The sequence below is a fragment of the Triturus cristatus genome, chromosome 11, assembly GCF_964204655.1.
Source record: "Triturus cristatus chromosome 11, aTriCri1.1, whole genome shotgun sequence".
Taxonomy (NCBI): Eukaryota; Metazoa; Chordata; class Amphibia; order Caudata; family Salamandridae; genus Triturus; species Triturus cristatus.
Window position 1 is genome coordinate 191,105,252 of NC_140594.1, and position 18,385 is coordinate 191,123,636.

General features: G+C 49.6%; 1 protein-coding gene across 1 annotated transcript in view; it reads left to right on the plus strand.

Annotated features, from left to right (window-relative positions):
- Positions 1-4,101: 4,101 nt before the first annotated feature.
- The window catches only part of RPH3A (rabphilin 3A), an 889,811-nt gene continuing 875,527 nt past the window's right edge, over positions 4,102-18,385 (plus strand). The window contains exon 1 of the mRNA XM_085633027.1: positions 4,102-4,479. The gene's annotated coding sequence lies outside the window, so the exon portion shown is untranslated. The remainder of the gene's footprint in view (positions 4,480-18,385) is intronic.

Below are 18,385 nucleotides of genomic sequence, written 5' to 3' on the forward strand. Positions count from 1 at the left end.
CTTACTGGCCTCCCCAAATCCCACCTGTCCCCACTTAAGTCTGTTTTCCATTCAGCAGCTCGTTTCAAATATGGGGCCAAAAGAAGCGACCACATCACACCCATTTTATCCACCCTCCGTTGGCTTCCCATCGAGGCAAGATCTATCTACAAGACTGCCTGTATCACCCACAAAGCCTTGCACTCCTCCTCCCTTCGCTACCTGGCGAATAAACTGAAACTCTCTGGAGGCTCTAGACCATCACGTAATGCAGAAAATGTATTGCTTGAACCTCCCACTTTCAAGAAGGAAAGATCGATGGCCCAATCCTTTTCAGGCAACGCAGTGAAAATCTGGAACTCACTTCTGCCTCAGCTCCGGACCACCACCTCTTCCCAGGCCTTCTAAACTGACCTCAAAGCTTTCCTCCTTCAAAGACACTTCCAAACTTAATTCATGCCCTCTATTATCTGAAGGAAGTCCTTTCAGTATAGGAAATTCTGTTCTCCATGCCTATAGAAGTGCCTTCCCAGTGTGTTCTTGTGTTTTGAGTGTCTGCCATTTAGTGCTGTATTATACCTCTACTTGTACTTTGTACTCTTTTGTAACATGCACACATGTCACCTTTCCTTTTGTAACGTATCGTTTGCTACCTCTTGTATTTTGTTTGCTTTTGATACATGCATAATTGCCACCATTGCCTCATGTAACGTAACGTTTGTTTTAGTGTTTTTAGTGTCTGCCATTTATTGCAGTATTTTACCTCTACTTGTTCTTTGTATGCTTTTGTAACCTGCACACGTCACTTTTTCCTTTTGTAACGTATCGTTTGCTACCTCTTGTCTTTTGTTTGCTCTTGATACTTGCACAATTGTCACTATTGCCTCATGTAACGTAACGTTTGCTTTTGTAACATGCTCACTTGTAATTTTCTCCTCATGTATCATTACTGTTCCTATTGTGAAGCGCTCTGACACCTTCGGGTAAAGTCTGGGCTACACAAAAACGCATAAAATAAATAAACCAAATAAATAAATAGCTGATGGTGACATCCAAGCTAGGCCGCCTAAAGCGTTCAAGTCCCAGAAGCTTGAAGGGGGCTCTTTGTCAAGAACCCGAAGTCCCTGGCTGGAGCGTATTCATTCAGAGCAAGTTCCCCAGGGACCAGTGACCCGTTTTTCAGTCGTACGCGCTTTCATGGAATCGTGGTCAGAGTCCATCGGCCACCCATGGTGTCCAGACAATGGGATGATGCGCTTGTGGTGGCCACCGTCCTTGGCGCTCGTCCATTGTGGTAAGTCTCTCCTGGGATCCAGGGGCAGGATGTCGAAACTCCCAAATGGGGTAGTTGAAATCACTGCTCTTACTCTCCAGGGCTTTGATGTCATCTCCGCTGCACGTCAGGTCAGGGCAATTGCCCTCTTCCTCCTATCATGGCTCCTTCTTCCTGATATGAAGGTATGGTTTTACCAGCACACACAGTGTGATGGCCCTTTCTCTTCACCCTGGCCCCCACCTGGCATATGGTGGTCACTGGCGCACGATCAAAGTGGCAGCCCTCTTAGGGTCAGGGAGCTGAATCAGGCAATGGCCCTCCATCTCTCATAGCTAAGCACCAAAAGCGGTAACCCTTACTTTTCGCATCGACACCCACCTGGCAGGTTGGTCATTGACTTTGGCTCGCGGCTGGCATCGCGATCAGTACAATGGCCACAACATACCAGAATCTCAAACTCTGCTCCCAGGGACCACGCAACGGATCCCCATTGGATCTCACTCCATTCAAGAGATCTCCTTCATCTCACATGTCCTCCTTGTCTTGGGTCAGGCAGAAGCTAATTCTATTGGCTCCAGGTGAATGTTCTTGATTCTCTTCTGTGATGTTTCATCCAGCATGGGAAACTGGCAGATGCGTAGTCTCCAGTCCTGGTCACAGCAGGCAGAACTCGTGCTGATCTCCACACTGATGTACTGCTTCACTTTGATAATTTGGGAGTCTGAAGCTTCCCCTTTTATAATCCATTTCTAGACACACTTGTGATTTAGTACTTCTGTATTTGAAGTTGTGTTCTGGGGGTTGCTGACTTTGAAGTGCCCACTCCTTTGTTGTGCTCTATCTCCAGAAAGCAGTCTGTCACAGCAGGACAGTCTCCAATGTTGACAGCCCCAAGCACAGGCTAAGGGAGTGACTAGAGGTTCACACCTGAACGTCAGCATCCAAGTGCTTGGAGCCTATAGGCTTCAAAAAGTTACCAAATGGCCCCAGCGCTACTCTTTTTGATTCACTTTCAGCTCCATCTCCTTCCTCAAAGGTGCCAATGCCCCTTTGACCAGTGACCTTCTTTCAGAATCAAAGACCTCCTTTTGGAGAGTGCCAAAGAGCCAGACTCTTCCTTCTGCCAATGTGTGTCCCACCCAGCTCTCAGAAAGGCAACAATCCACAAATCTGTCTGTGTGAAATCTCCACCTCTCCCTGCTCCCGCAGCAAACCCTGGCTCTCCCAAAAATGAGGTCTTCGCCAGTGCACATGTACTCCTTTCTACACATAGATTCAGACAGTCAAAGTCCCCAATGTTCTGTACCTTTTTCTGAGCACTCACACATCCTTGCTCGCTCAATATGCATCACGCGATATTTTCTATGTGCTGTTTCTTCCCCGCAGGCACACGCACATCCCAGAGTGCACATGCAGCTGTTCACGCTATTTCTCCTGCGCTGTACCATGCCTCACGCACCCGTACATCCTCACACAACTGCTCGTCCTATTTTTCCTACACTGTACCATCTCTCAAGCACACATACATCCTTGGGTGACACACAACTCAATTCAGGCCAAGGACTGAGTTAAGCACACAACGTGGAATTTTACCAGGGTGGACCAGCAGGCAGATCCCTAGTGACACCTGTAACAAGCATTGGCATAGCCAATAGGTGTCGCCTTTGGGACCTTATAAGTGTTTAGCCATGCAACAGTTGCATAACTAGATACTTATAAGGTCCCAAAAGCGAGACCTATTGGCTATGCCAAGCGGCCGTGGGGCCGCCAAAGTGAAAGTGATCGCGATCAAACATCTAAGCGGCCGTGCGGCCGCGAAAGTGAAAGTAATCAAGGTGAAGCGCGGCGCGCGCGCCCGCGCACATGCACTGTAGCTCTAGGCTGGCCTGGTAGCACTTTTTGGAGCCCTCTCAATAAGTCTCGCCAGACCAGCGCATGCGCTGGGTCAGGCGAGACCTAAAAAGGACCTGTTTACTTTGCTGACCATTAAAAACACCCTGCTGCCACCACGGCGAGTGAAGGCATTAGGCTAACAACTCCTAAGACTAATGTCTTGGACTCCCCTCCTGGTCCAAGTGTGTGCCACTGGGTCATGACGCGGACACACGCACACACGCACACACGCACACACGATCTGTGTTCACTCATGACCAAAAATCAGATTATCAGTTGCCGCTGCAGCTGGGGCATTCACTGACTCTCAGGGCCTAGGAACACGCCCATCAACATGCGAGGTACGTTTCCGTTCCAACAGCCATCGTGTCACTTGAGGCCAAATGAAATTTGCAGTAAAAAAATGATGTCATCAACTCATTCATCCATTGAGGACTTCAAGCTTCTGGAAGAAAACACATGCCTCACAAGCACAGAGGTGCAAAGCTTCTCTTCTGTATTCACTCTTCAGTTATGCAACGGAAGGCAGGCCTCCCGTTTTACACACCCCACCTATTCATTTCATCTCCAGAAGGCGTGCGTTAATGCATTTTTTTTAATTAAAAGGGGAATTACGGCAAACTGACCCCCTCAGCAAAACAGCCCTTTTCAGCCACGAAAATGGATGCACCGAGAAGCGGCCTCTCCCTCAGATTATCATTTAATGGTTGCCATAAATGAACCACCCAAAGGGGGGGATGCAGGGGGTGTAAGGGTGGGGGTGTGAAGAGCAAAGCATAGCGAGAGGTTAGGAATGTTTCTGTGGAATTCCTGCGTATAAATTAACCATGTTTAGCTCAGCAATTAGTGCCAACAAGGAGAAGCTGTGCGTTGTGATACAACGTAGTTCGGGAGCAGCGGGGAAGCCTCCGCGTGCGTGCGTCTGGTGTGTGTGCGCGTGAGAGAGAGAGAGAGACGGCCCCCCTTCAAGCATGCTCTGCAGCAGCGTTTCTGGCTGGCAGGCTCCAGGCAGATGAGCGCTATTGATTTCTCTGCTGCTCCCCAGCCCCCGAGAGTTGCCTGCGCAGGCTGCTTGCTCGGAGTGAGTGCTGCGCGGCTGCACAAGGAGGGACGAGGGGAGAGGCGTTCTCTCCCTCATCAGCGCGCTGACAGCTGCGCCGTGTGTGCCACTGCCTCTCCAGAAATGTAGAGTAGCGCCGGCCGAGCATCCTTCCACCCGTCCGACTCCCAGCTCCGGAGAACTCCGCAGGGACGCCGGCAGCACCGAAGGGTCCACTCCACAGAGCGCAAGGATTTGTGCCTAAAGCCCCCCATCTGCCTCCAGTCTTAAGGTAACGTTTGCCCGGTGCGCCGCTGGCCAGGGTGTTCATGGGCTGCTCGCATTCCCTTCATCTGCAGAGTTTTTGTCACACTGCATGAGATCTTAGCCAAGGGGTTCAAAGATCACTGCGAACCTTAAACTTTGGGAAAAAAATCTGATTTAAAAAATCAGTGCACGAATGTTGTCTATACTGAATCCAGATACAGCTGTGTGCTTGCTACAGCCAAGGTGTACCAGCATGGTTCGGGGAACGCGCCTTTACATTTTTCTTTCATTAGATGCGTGCATTGCTTCCCTTTGCTGAATCAACCAGGTTTCATTGAGGATTCCAACGGATCCCCGCGAAACGGGTCCAAAAGTGTGAATGGGTGTTTTATTGACTGTGCGGGAGAACAGCTGTAGCTGTCTGCTTGCAATCGTGGGGCTTGGTTGGTATAATTGTATGCTTTGGTGAATGAGCATTTTGCATACATTTCAGCTAATGTATGCATGCTTCGCTTTGGCTGATTTGCTATTGACAAGATTTGATGGAACTCCATCTCAGTAGGGAGAAAAAAGACCTTTGAGTGCGCATTGGCATGACTTGATGGCCCAGCACTCCCAAGGATGAATTGCTATGCGTAGTTTTGTGGAGTCCAGTCCTGTTGGATGTTGGCAGCTGAGCACTCTAACTTGTCGGAAAGACTGGGATCTGCATTGCTCGTGCCACATTGGGTGCTTGGCGCTGTCCGCATCTCCAAGAAGTGGGAAGTAGCGGGGGGAAAATGACACATATATGTGTTCGATTCATCTGGCACACCGTGTTGTGTTTGAAGGAAGAAGTCCACGCCTATCTGATGTAGAGCAGAGCTGCATTACAGGGTGCAGAGCTGTGCAATTCAATTTCCACCAAGAGCTAACATTATTCTTCTTAGATTTTTTGTGTGTAATGGATCAGCAGTAGGTCCTTTCATGGGTGGTGGTGGTGCGGTTCACAGTGCAGGTTTTTTTTACAGATGAACTGTGGTTAGATTACTATTTTGTGTTATATATTGAGGTGTGAAATTATGTCACTAGAAGATCGGTTTATTTGGCATTTTCTTTTAATTTTGATTTGCAAAGTGTTTTTATCATGCTGCTATTTAAATAAGAGCTCAGTGGGTTTGTCATCAAGTTTGGTTTGTGGTTGCTTGCTCCTTGAACTGTGTTTCTTTATGTTTTTGAGTTTAATTGGGCTTCAGGGGAAAACTGTATAATGGCGTGGTGTGCATCCTGAATATGGAGTGGGAAATATCGTGACACACTAATAATACCATAGACAAAGTACCCAGGACCATAATATGGAAAGGTAAGTATGTATAGATTTTCTATACCAAATTCCACAGAAATGTCCTTTCACCACATGTACATAGATGGGAGTTAAGTTGTGGTACATAGATGTGGAGTTAAGAATAGGAAATTTACACTTTCCCATATGCATTTACCTTCTCGAAATGTTGTCTACGATATTGGTGTGTCGCAATATTCTTGTACTCGTTATTTCAGAGTACAATCTAATGGTGCAGTTGGAAAACTGAAAGGTAAGCTGGTGTTAGCCCAGATGCTCCACAGCGGAGACACTGATTGAGGCTGCTTCAACTTGGACCCATGGCTCGCCTTGTTCCCAGAGGCCGACTGGCTGATGGGCAGACCTGGAGATTTGCCAACAGGCCGTCACCTCTAAAGGCCGGGGCAGAGGCAGTCATAGGCTAGGATTGACTTGGTTCAATCGTCTTAGACGTGGTTGACTTTGCCCCAGTCCCACTAGATGGTCAGAGTTGGCAGCCTGGCATGGATACTCCCAGTTTTTGTAGAAAGAGATCATTTATAAGAGCTCAGTCTGTGTGAATTCGATGAACAGATGTACATTGCGCGGATTTCGGTGGATGTGTGATCTAGTGCCTGCCTCGCTGATCTTTCTGTTGGGTGATCTGGATTCTGTTTCCATCTTCAGCCCTTGACTAACTCTGTGCATGTATAATGTAAAAAATAAAATTAAAAACAAAACACCTAAAAGTACCTCATGGTTTATGTACTCTCCTCCCTTTTCTGCCGCATCCCAGTTTCTCTAATCTGCTTTCATCTGGGACTCCCACTTTTCACTCTGCACCTCACCCCCCCCACACCTTCGGACCCAGGTCTGATCTATATCCGGTACATTACAATTTGAGATTTTCATGAAAAAAGAATTACAAGCGTCAATGGAAATGAGATGTCTAGTTTGCCTTCCTGTATCAGTTTTACTTCTAGTAACTGTTATCTATGTCAAACAGAAAAGAGCACGGTTTATTTGAGTAAGATTCAGCAAATGCTTTTTTTTTTTAAATTCTTTTTCCTACGGTACGGTGGCCTGATAGACCAAGGGTGAACATGATGGATGGTTTAGAAAGTAGAGATCTGAGTGCAGTGAGCAGCGCAGTGGACTGACTGCGCGCTCCTCCGGGGTCTCCATCAGCAAAGAATAGCACTGATTGGTCCACTCCCACTGCCCCACCCCACCAATAGCAGAAGGCGAGCCCTGCATAGACTGTAGTGATGCATACGCGCGACCTGGAGTATGGCTGACCTGAAATCACTTACAATGAACAAGCAATTAGCGTATGGCTTCGATCCCTATTGGTGCAAATCACTGAAACCTTTTCCGCAGACTCCCTGAAGCAGATCTGACTGGCAGCGTTTAATGTTTATTTTTATATATACGAGACAGATGGATCCGCAGGCTGTTTCCATACATTCAGCCCTCCCTCTTCGACGGATAGGATTAGCTTCTTCAATTAAACGAACCATTCTAGTGCGATGGGAAAGGATGCTTCGGAAATTGGCTTTCCTAGCACATGGCAGTGGTACAAAGAATTGGCCAGTGTGAGTTAGCTGAGGACAGGCTCTCTCTCTGCATCTCTGAAGATGAGGAAGTGGTGATGCGCCCTCTGCTTCACTAGTCGCAGCCCCTGGATACAGTCCCAAGCACACCTCCTCCTGGCCCACCTACTCTCGAGACCCTTCTCTGACCAGCTCAGCTGGTGGACCACGGATGTGGCTACCTGGGGGCTCCTCCGCATCTTCAGTCTTTGACCCCGAGCTGCAGACACAAAGGCCGTAGAGGGAGACAGAATAAGGGGAAAGGTGGGGAAGCAGGCAGAAAGCAGGGTTGAAAAAGAACCTGGACGAGTGAGATAAAGAAACCGGAAGCGGAGGGTGATGGAAGAAAGAGGCATAGAGTGAAATCAAGGCTGGGCGGCCTTGGTGTTTGGCAGCCCCCGCTTTCCAGCCGCAGACTCCTAAGGGTTACGTTGTTCCCCTTCACTTACATTTTTATAAATTCATCACTGAGAATGCTACACAAGTAAGTCACACTAACTTATGACAACATTTTGGTGAATCGGACTTACTATCTTTTACAAACAAGAGTTATCTTTTAAAATGCAATGCTAAAAACGCATCTTCAGGGCACCAAAGATCCCTTTAATTGGCCCCTGGTTGTAGGGTCGCTGAACTACAGCACTAAAAGGAAATTCAGTTTGCAGAGAGCTCAGTGTGTAAATGTGGCCAGTTCAATGCCTCTCACTGATTTGGGGTGCGCGGAGCTGTTTACAAACGTTTGGGGACACTCTTCAGCTGGTTCTAGGCACTATGGGCATTCAGTGCTTAATGTGTAATTGTATGTCGCAATATGTTATGTGTCAGCATGGTGCGTGGAGCAGCAGTGCGATGGACGGGGCAGTGCCGACAATGCTATTGTGGCACAGCGCTGTGAAGTGCGTACATGGAATTTCTATAGAACCTTTTATTGATTTGCAATAGGATTTAGAGAGTATATAATCTCAGTGCACTGTACCTAATGCCTCCCAGCCAGCCTCGGCATGAAACATTTACAAGTTTGCACTGGGCTGCTTCCTCCTCTTTGGGGCTAATGGATTCTGCTGATTAAGGTCAGTAGGCCTCTCTGCCCTCTGCCCTGAACCTGTGACCCCTGCTGTGGCAGCTGGAACAACTGCATCGTGGCGCCTGCAGAACTGGGGGGACTGGCTATGATCTTTCACTCGGTGGAGGCTTTTTGACCAAGGTGGACCACAGTCCAAGTGAAATTCACAGTGCATTGTTTTGCTCATGAATATTAATGAGCTGGTGTGCCAGTGTCCAATGTGCTACCTACCTCTAAAGCACGGTGCGCCCTATTGGATGCTGAACTGTGACGGAAGCAATCGAACGGCTTTCCTTTACCTCCTTTTTATGATCTAAGCGGGGCCTGTACACCTACCCACAGTTCACAAATAAAGCCCCCCCTTAAATTCTAGCCAGGTGAGACCTTCTTTCACTGCAGTTCAGGGTTACTTTTTAATGTCAAATATTCCAAACTTCCTTTGGTCTGTGTATGTTTTTTCCCGATTTTCTTTCCACACAGATCTCACGCATGTCAAAGAAGTATGAGTGAAAAGTGAGGTGTGGGGGGTTGCCGATCAAATATGTTCGGATATGGGTGACAGGGCATCATGGGCTATAAGAGGCAAAGTATTGTCTTGTATTGTAATTGCATTTATATAGCGCTTACTACCTCTGACGAGGCGTCGAAGACATAACTAGGAAAGAGTGAGTCACCTAAGACGTCTGTGATCTAAATGTGCAACCACTGTGATTTTTTTGCTTCAGTAAAGTCAAATATGTTTTTTAGGAAACCTTCAAAGCCCGGATTATATGTAGTTAGGAATGATACAGTGATTTTTTTTTTAAAGCTGTTTTTATTTGTACAGTTACATTTCAAGTATCAATTGTACAATGGTAACGGCTGTGCCTGACATTCAAAATGGTTACATTTCTGCTTCCTGTTCAATTTCAGCGACAAACACCCAAGCAGTGGCCCGCGAGGGTGGGTGCGCTGGATGCATCCGGGGCAATAGTGTGTGGCGAGCGGTGGCAGTTGATATGTTTGGGGGTCATCTCTGCGGGACATTAGGAGAGTACTAGGCCTGCTTCAACTTCTTAGAAACAGGAGGTGGAAGGGAAATGAATTGGACAAAGCACTCGGCCCAACTAAAGTGATTACGCCCCCTGTGTAATAAGTGTGAATGCAGTCTGTAGCGCAAAGACGGTTGGACCCAGGTGCAGCAGTTGTGGGAAGCAAGCACCCGGCTCCGAGCCTGGTGTCAGCTCGCCAAGTATGTTTGAGGTTGATGGGTCTACTATTCTCGATTCTGCGGGGTCATGGTGTCTGGGAGATCTGCTTCTGGTAGCAGCCCATTCTGTAAGTCATGTAGTATGGCGTCCCAGTTAGCAGCTATGGGGGTTTTGCGGAGGCCCAGTTTATCTTCTTCCTGTGGTGCAAAACGTTCAGCCTTGGCCCATAGCAGTAGTGAGCGTCTCCAGGCTGTTAAGTTAGGGAGTTCGGGTGACTTCCACCGCTTTGCAATCCGTCCCTTGGTCACTGCTGGAGAATATTTATAAGATCTTTGCTCATGCTGCCATGAGTTAGGGAAGAGGTGTGGCGCAGCAGCCAGGGCAACTGACTGCGGAATCCGGGGGCTCACGGTTTGATCCCTGGTGCCGGTGGCAGATCAGCCCAGCACCATGTGACTCTGGGCAATAGCTTGCTTAATCTTCCCGATGGCCCCAGCGCCTTGACACCCTTGGGTAATTGTTCGTGCTTTCCAAATACTGGACATTTACATGAGTCCTGACCATGTGCCTGGACCACTCCCTACAGATACACTGGCTGCGTTCCTGCTGGTCTCTCTGGAGGAGCTAGGGTTGCTATGTAATAAGATTAAATCTGGCTCCCCTGCTGACCCACTCAAGCCCGACCAATTCATGAAATCGCTACCAGTGCTCTTGTCACCTCAGAGCCAGGTGATCAATCTATCCTTGTCCAGAGCAGTTGTTCCCAGTACTTGGAAGCAAACCAGGGTGGTTCCTCTGCTTAAGAAACCTTCCCCGGACTCAGCCAAAGTGGCAAATTTTCGCCCCATCTCACTCTTGCCGTGGATCGCTAAGATCACTGAGACTCACATCAATTCTATTCTCATTAGATTCTTAGAGGAGAATAATTGCTTGGACATTTCTCAGAATGGTTTCCGCTCAGGTCATAGCACGAAGTCTGCTCTCCTAGCTGTCATCGAGCATCTTAGGCTTGCTCTAGATGAGGGTCATACGTCGGCTCTGATTCTTTTAGACCTCAGTGCTGCATTTGATACGGTCTCTCACCAGATCCTGCTGCTTAGGTTGGAAGAGGTGGGTATTGTGGGCTCTGCCCTGGATTGGTTTGTCTCCTTTCTTTATAATAGGACCTTCCAGGTGGTGGCCCCTCCATTCGCCTCCACGACCTACTCCAACAAACCAGTGGTTCCTCAGGGCTCTGCCTTGAGCCCCACGCTTTTTAACCTTGTACTGTACAACCTTTGGCAATTCTGGCGAGGAGCAAAGGGCTCACAATTGTATCATATGAGGATGATACACAGCTGGTAGTCGCGCTTTCGGATGACACCATGGGGGAGATCTCTAAGTTTCAGGACGATCTTACGGCTGTTGACAAGTGGATGACTGCCAACTGTCTCCATCTGAATTCGAGTAAGTAGGGGGTTCTGCTGGTAGGGGGAGACCCGGTGCTATGGGGGCAACGTTGGTAGCCGGCCATACTGGGCTGTGCACCCACCCCAAAGCAGGTGGTGAAAGATCTAGGTGTCTGGGTTGACTCTGCCCTCAGCTTTCAGCCTCAAACTAAGAAAGTTGCAGGGACTTGCTTTGGCATATTAGGGGGGTTCAAACCACTGCTGGGGTTCTTTGACTCGTCCATCAGGCAGATGAATATTCAGGCGTCTATCCTGTCAAGACAGGACTATGCTAATGTACTCTAGGGGTCTACAAGACAAGTCCTGAGACTTCAGAGAGTTCAAAACGCTGCGGCCAGAACTCTTCTGGGCCTCCCTAGAACCTGTCCCACTTCCAGTGCAATTCGGCGGCTACATTGGCTGCCTGTTGCCAATTGAGTGGAATTCAAGGCCCTTTGTTTGACGTTTAAAATTCTGAAATCCTCCTCTCCTGGCATTTTGTCAAACCTGCTCTCATTTTATTCTCCCTCGCGCCAACTTCGTTCGATGGGACAACACCTGGTGACTGTGCCTCGCATGAGAAGGGCTCGGTCGGGCGGGTGCTCCTTTCGTTTATTGGCTGCCAAACTTTGGAATACTCTGCCACTATACATCTGTGCCATGAAGAACTATCTGGCTTTCCTTAAGGCCATTAAAACTCATCTTTTCCCTTCGTTTTAGTGTTCTCTCTCCTGTCATCAGCCTCCATGTTTCTGCCTTACCGCTAGGATGCCTCTTTGCTGAGGCACCTGTGCTCTCTACAAAACCTGCTAACTTAACATAACTGGTATGCCCAGGTCGAGGAAACGGTTAGTGACTTTCTGCCGTTTATTTCTGTGAAAGAGGTGTAGCACATATACTTCCCATATATGAGGCATTGTGCGCCCATGCAGTTATATAATGTGGGTATGAGTGACTTTCAGTATGTGTCACGTGTCTGGCAAGACATAGCATGTGGAGAGGTCAGCGTCTGTGAGGGGACATCTTGGTAAGGCAGCATCTGTGCGATTGAAATATCTATTAATTTCAGCTGGGATAAAGTATGCTCTCTGTACTATGTAATATTGTATAAGGCGGAATTGGGTGTTGCGGGGAATATGATTGGGGCTTCCTAATATTGCAGCCCATTCTTTGTCTGTATAGGGACGCAGCATGTCTGTCTCCCAATTCCGCCTCGGGGACAACAGTGACACCGCAATGTGATGTCGGAGTGAGGCAGCAAACCATTTGGTAAGATGCCATCCCTGCCCCATGATATGCATCTACTAGTTGGTGTTCTCTTGTCAAGTCCCCCCGTTTGTTTCCTAGGGCCACAAGCAGCAAATTATTTAATAAGATCTGGCCTGGGTGCAGGTCATCCTTCTCCAACAGTGTGTCGTAGGGTATCCATGCACCACACCAGAACAGTTCACCTAGAGTGTGGAGTCCAAACTCTTGCCATAGGGATAGTTTTGTGGAAGTGGTGACAGCTCGGTCCCTAGGTGTGCACAGCAGAGGTAGCACTGGCACATATGGTACCGACGCTCGTGTCTTATCTAGGCTTCCATGATCACATCGCTACGTGACTCTAAGGAGCAGGGACTCTGGTGGCTCCCCCCTAGCCCAAGGGTGGAACAACTGAAGTAGTGCTAAAAGTGAGTAAATCCCAAGCGGTGAATGACACAAAGTATTCGATGTTTAGAAAAAGAAGAGAATTCTTCTCTCTAAAATACAAGCCCTGATGAAGTCCTAAGGGAAGGACGAAACGCATAGGCAGAAAGGCTGTTGATCTATAGAAATTTCAACTGTGATCTACAAATCGATTTTGTATTTGCGATTGAAGCAACTCGTTGAAGAATCAGCAAATTTGAAAAAATAAAAGGTTACTGAAACCTGAAGGAAAGATTTCATGGACTCTATTTTTTGATGTTCCTTCCTAGCTGTACTCTTTTATTGATTGTGGTTTGGATGACAGTGAAGCACAGGAAGTTGAGCATCTAACATTTTTTCAATTGGGTGGTACTGTATGTGTTAGTTGTGCACATTGTGTTCCCTTACTGTCATTGTTCTCAGAGTCTAGTGCTAAAAGTGACCAGGATGGTGTGAGTGTGGCCTTGTCAGGTAGCTGGAGTCCTGCCATCCGCCTTGCCACCCACTGAAGCTGTGAAGCGAGGTAGTATTGTTCTAGTTTGTAAACGCTAGTCCAACCTGGTCAGTAGGCAAGTAGAGCTTAAAGAGGGCTACACAACAGTGAGAGTTGCTCCAAATGAATTCCCTCATGGTACCTTCATGTGTACGGAAGAGGAGCGCAAGTTAGTGAAATAGTATAGTAGCTTTGAAAAGCAATGTCCTTGGCACACGTTACTAGGTAAATGTACTGTTTGCCAAAGTCTCTTGTATTCAAAATGTTAGCATATAAGATCCACGCAAGTTGTTTATGGTCTCTTCAAATTGTTTAATCTTTATGAACACAACCAGCCAACACGTGTTTTGTCACAGTGGGAAGTATGCCATGACTTCTTCAGGGCTGTACGTAAAGCATAGGTGTCAGGTGAGGTCACTCCGCCGGTGATAATTCCGACCCGGCTGGTGTGGCGAGGATGGGACCAATGGAAAGTCCTTGTAATAGTGAAAAGTGTGGAAAACGAAGCTCCGGAATGCCAGAGATCTCAGTACAAAAAGGCGATGTAAAAGGGACTTAAGTAAACGGTCCACGTTCAATGTCAGAACCACCGGTGTAACGGTGATCCCCAAACTTGAGTGCCTGTAAATCGGTAAACGGCGGGTCCGCCGTTGGAAAGAACATGAAGCAGGTGCGCTTAGGGTGGGGAACAGGCACTGGTTCACCTCTGCTCCGGAAGTAGCCTTGGTAGGGCCACAATTTTAAGTAGGGCCACCCGACCCATGACAGACAGGAGAACCCTGCGCCAGAAGGACATTTTGGAGCGAAGAGCCGCTATCGCATTCCCAAGATTACCATCCAGTAGATCTGCCTGTTTGTGATATATTCGTATCCCTAAATAGCGGAAAGTATCAGGTTGCCATGTTACGGAGATGTCGTTAAGTGTGAAACCAGGATCTGGGCACATTTGATTGAATGGATAGAGGGATGATTTATTCAAATTAACGCGCAGACCAGAGAGGGCAGCAAAATCATCAAGTGTTTGAGCCAGTACCGGGGAATTGACCTTACATCCCGAATTATAGCAGAATGTTGTTAGCGTACACTGAAATTGTGTGTGTGCCATCTCCTAGGGGGATGCCCCAATCTGCGCTTGGTGTTTGAATAGTGGCTTCGAGGGAAAACATCCATAACAACACAGGCATTACATCGTAATGCCTTTACAACACAAGTCGTTCAATCAATCAATCATAGCGTTTGTATAGCGCGCTACTCACCCGGAAGGGTCTCAAGGCGCTTGGGAGAAGGGGTCCGCTACTGCTCGAACAGCCAGGTCTTGAGTTGTCTCCTGAAGGCGAGGTGGTCCTGGGTCAGCCGGAGGTGGATGGGAAGGGAGTTCCATGTCTTGGCCGCCAGGTAGGAGAAGGATCTGCCTCCGGCGGTGGCTCTTCGGATGCGTGGTACGGTTGAGAGGGCGAGGCTGGTAGACCGTAGCTGGCGGGTGGGCGGGTGGGCGTGTAGAAGGTCAGGCGGTCGTTGAGGTACTTGGGGCCCAGGTCGTGGAGAGACTTGTGTGCATGGGTGAGGAGCCTGAACGTGATCCTCTTGTCAACGGGGAGCCAGTGCAGGTCCCTCAGGTGGCTGGAGATGTGGCTGCGTCGGGGGATGTCCAGAATGAGTCGGGCGGAGGCGTTCTGGATGCGTTGGAGTCTTTTCTGTAGCTTGGCTGTGGTTCCGGCGTAGAGGGTGTTTCCGTAGTCCAGTCGGCTGGTGACGAGGGCCTGGATGACCGTCTTCCTGGTTTCGGTCGGGATCCATCGGAAGATCATGCGAAGGGTGTGAAAGCATGATGAGGATACGGCGTTGACTTGTCTGGTCATCGAGAGGGAGGAGTCCAGGATGAAGCCCAGGTTGCATGCGTGATCTGTTGGCTTGGGGCGGTGCCCAGGGCTGGGGGCCACCGGGAGTCGTTCCAGGCGGAGGGTGATGGTCCCAGGATGAGGACTTCCATCTTGTCTGAGTTCAGTTTCAGGCGGCTGTTCTTCATCCACTCGGCGACGTCTTTCATCCCTTCGTGTAGGCTGGTTCTGGCGGTGTCGGGGTCTCTGGTGAGGGAGAGGATCAGCTGGGTGTCGTCGGCGTAGGAGATGATGTTGAGGTTGTGTTGGCGTGCGATGGCGGCTAGAGGTCTCATGTAGACGTTGAAGAGGGTGGGGCTGAGTGATGATCCTTGTGGGACTCCACAGATGACTTCGGTGGCCTCGGATCGAAACGGGGGGAGGCGGACTCTCTGTGTTCTTCCGGTGAGGAATGAGATGATCCACTTTAGTGCCTTCTCTTGGATGCCGGTGTTGTCGAGGCGTTGGACTAGGGTGCGGTGGCAGACCGTGTCGAATGCTGCGGAGAGGTCCAGGAGGATGAGTGCCGCTGTTTCCCCGTTGTCGAGCAGGGCTCGGATGTCGTCGGTGGCTGCGATGAGGGCGGTCTCGGTGCTGTGGTTGGCTCTGAAACCGGACTGCGAGGGGTCGAGGGATCCGTTCGTCTCGAGGAAGGCGGCAAGCTGTTTGTTGACGATCTTCTCGATGACTTTGGCGGGAAAAGGGAGGAGCGAGATGGGTCGGAAGTTTTTGAGGTCGGTGGGGTCCGCTGTTGGTTTATTCAGTAGGGCGCTGAGCTCGGTATGCTTCCAGCTCTCCGGGAAGGTGGCGGTGTTGAAGGAGGTGTTGATGATGTCCCGGAGTTGGGGTGCGATGGTGGAGTCGGCCTTGTTGAAGACATGGTGGGGGCAGGGGTCGGTTGGAGAGCCGGAGTGGATGGTGTTCATCGTGCGGGCTGTGTCTTCGGTGGTCACCGTGGTCCAGGTGTGGAGGGTGGCGGTGGGGTTCGTTGGTTCGGTGGTTGGGTGCGTGGATGGTGTGCCGAAACTGTTGTGTATGTCGGCAATCTTGCGGTGGAAGAACGAGGCGAGGGAGTCACAGAGATCTTGTGAAGGGGTGATGTCGTTGTTGCTGGTGCTGGGGTTGGAGAACTCCTTGACGATGCTGAAGAGTTCCTTGCTGTCGTGGGCGTTGTTGTCCAGTCGCTCCTTCAGTGATTTCTTCTTGGTGGTGCGGATGAGCTGGAGGTGCTTGCGGGTGGCGTGTTTGAGGGCGGTCATGTTGTCAGTGGTCCGGTCGTGGAGCCAGGCTTTCTCGAGGGTGCGGCAGGTCTTCTTGGAGTCCTTGAGTTCGTCGGTGAACCAGGGGGCTTTCTTGCTTCTGGGTCTGCTGGGAGGGTTCTTCAATGGTGCGAGGTCATTGGCGCAGGCGGTCAGCCACTGCGTGAAGTTGCGGGCTGCTACGTTGGCGTCTGATGTGCTGGCAGGTGGGTTCTTTCTGAGGGAGGTGGTGAGCTGGTCGGCGGTGATCTTGCTCCAGCTCCTGTGAGGAACCTGTTGTGGGTGGTGGTGGGTTGTGGTTTTTCTGAATCTGAAGTGGACGCAGCTGTGGTCGGTCCAGTGGAGTTCGGTGGAGTGGCTGAAGCTGATGTGCTTGCTGGATGAGAAGACGGGATCAAGCGTGTGGCCGGCGTTGTGGGTGGGGGTGTTGACCAGTTGCTTGAGGCCGAGGTTGGCGAGGTTGTCCAGTAGGGTGGCGGTGTTGCGGTCCTTGTTGCTCTCCAGGTGGAAGTTGAGGTCCCCTAGGAGGATGTCGTCGGCGGAGTGGAGGGCGTGTGGCCTGATGAAGTCCGTGATGGTCCCGGGGGTCGGTAGATGAGGGTGCCTCTGAGGGTCGTCTTTGGGTCGGTGTGAATCTGGAAGTGGAGGTGTTCGGCGGTGGCGAGGGTGTCGTCGGCGTCGGTCGTGATGCGGATGGTGTTCTTGTGGACGATGGCGATGCCTCCTCCGGTCTGGTTGACGCGGTCCCTCCTGATGATCTTGTATCCATCCGGGATGGCGATGGCGATGTCGGGGGCTGAGGAGACATTCATCCATGTTTCAGTGAGGAAGGCGATGTCTGGTGATGTTGTGTCGAGGAGGTTCCAGAGTTCTACGGCGTGTCTGTGGACGGAGCGGGTGTTGAGCAGGATGCACTTGAGGTCGCTGCTGGAGTTTGGCTTGGCGGGCGTGGTGCAGGTTCGGAGGCAGGAGAACTTGCAGGTTGTGCAGTTGAAGGCTTTTTGTTACATCGCATGCCATTACAACGCAAGTCGTTACAACAACTTGCTGTCGGGGGCAGAAGGTGTTGGATTTGTTGGATTTTTAATCCAACACCTTCCCTAGTATTGCACACACTGGAGTTGGAATAGTAAATTATACTATTCCAAACTCCAGCGCCCCCCCCCTACTGCAAGTCGTTGTAACGACTTGCGTTGTAATGGCATGCGATGTAACAACGCGTTGTTGTAACGACTTGTGTTTTAAACGATGCGTTCTAACGAGTGATGTTCGGCTGCTAGGAGTTATATGGCCAGAGAAAAGAGCAACAGAGAGAGTGGGCAGCCCTGAAGGGTACCACGATTGATTGGGATTGGACCAGAGATGTAAGAGCCCGTCTTCACCCAAACTGTCAGTGCTGTGTAGAGTAAACGGACCAGACAAATGAATCTGCCCCGACTCCATTTCGAGATAAAACAATAAAAAGGAATTCCTACTCCAGAGACTCAAAGGCCTTTTCAAGGTCAAGTACCAAGCACCCAGAGTAATGCCATTAGAGTGTGAAATAAGCAGAGACCCAGAAAAAATATCTCTAATTCTGTGAAGTTTTGCCTGCTGGAAAAAAGCTATTCTGGTCGGAGTGGACCAGGGATGGAACCAACGGCGCCAGTCGATCAGCAATGAATTTGGCTAGTATTTTACAATCTGTGTTCAATAGGGCCAGAGGGCAGTAAAAACCAAGTGCAGGCAGATCTCTACCAGGCTAAGGGAATTAGATTAGCAGTACCTCATGTAATGACAGAGGAAGAGTGGAAGCTGTAAGGGCATCCTTGTGTAAGGCTTGTAGCTGTGGAGCCAGTATCGGGCGTAAGCCTCGTAACATTCGTCATGTAGGCCATAGGGTCCTGGGCTTCTTCCCATCGCTAGGGCTCTGATGACTTTACAGATCTCAAAGAGTGTGATTGATTCATTTAATTCTTTTCACTGTGTAGGAGTGATAGTGGGCAACAGGAATTTGGGAAAATAAATTGTTGAAGTGAGGCTGGCAGAAGTAGGTGGTCGATTAGTAGATGGACATATGTCT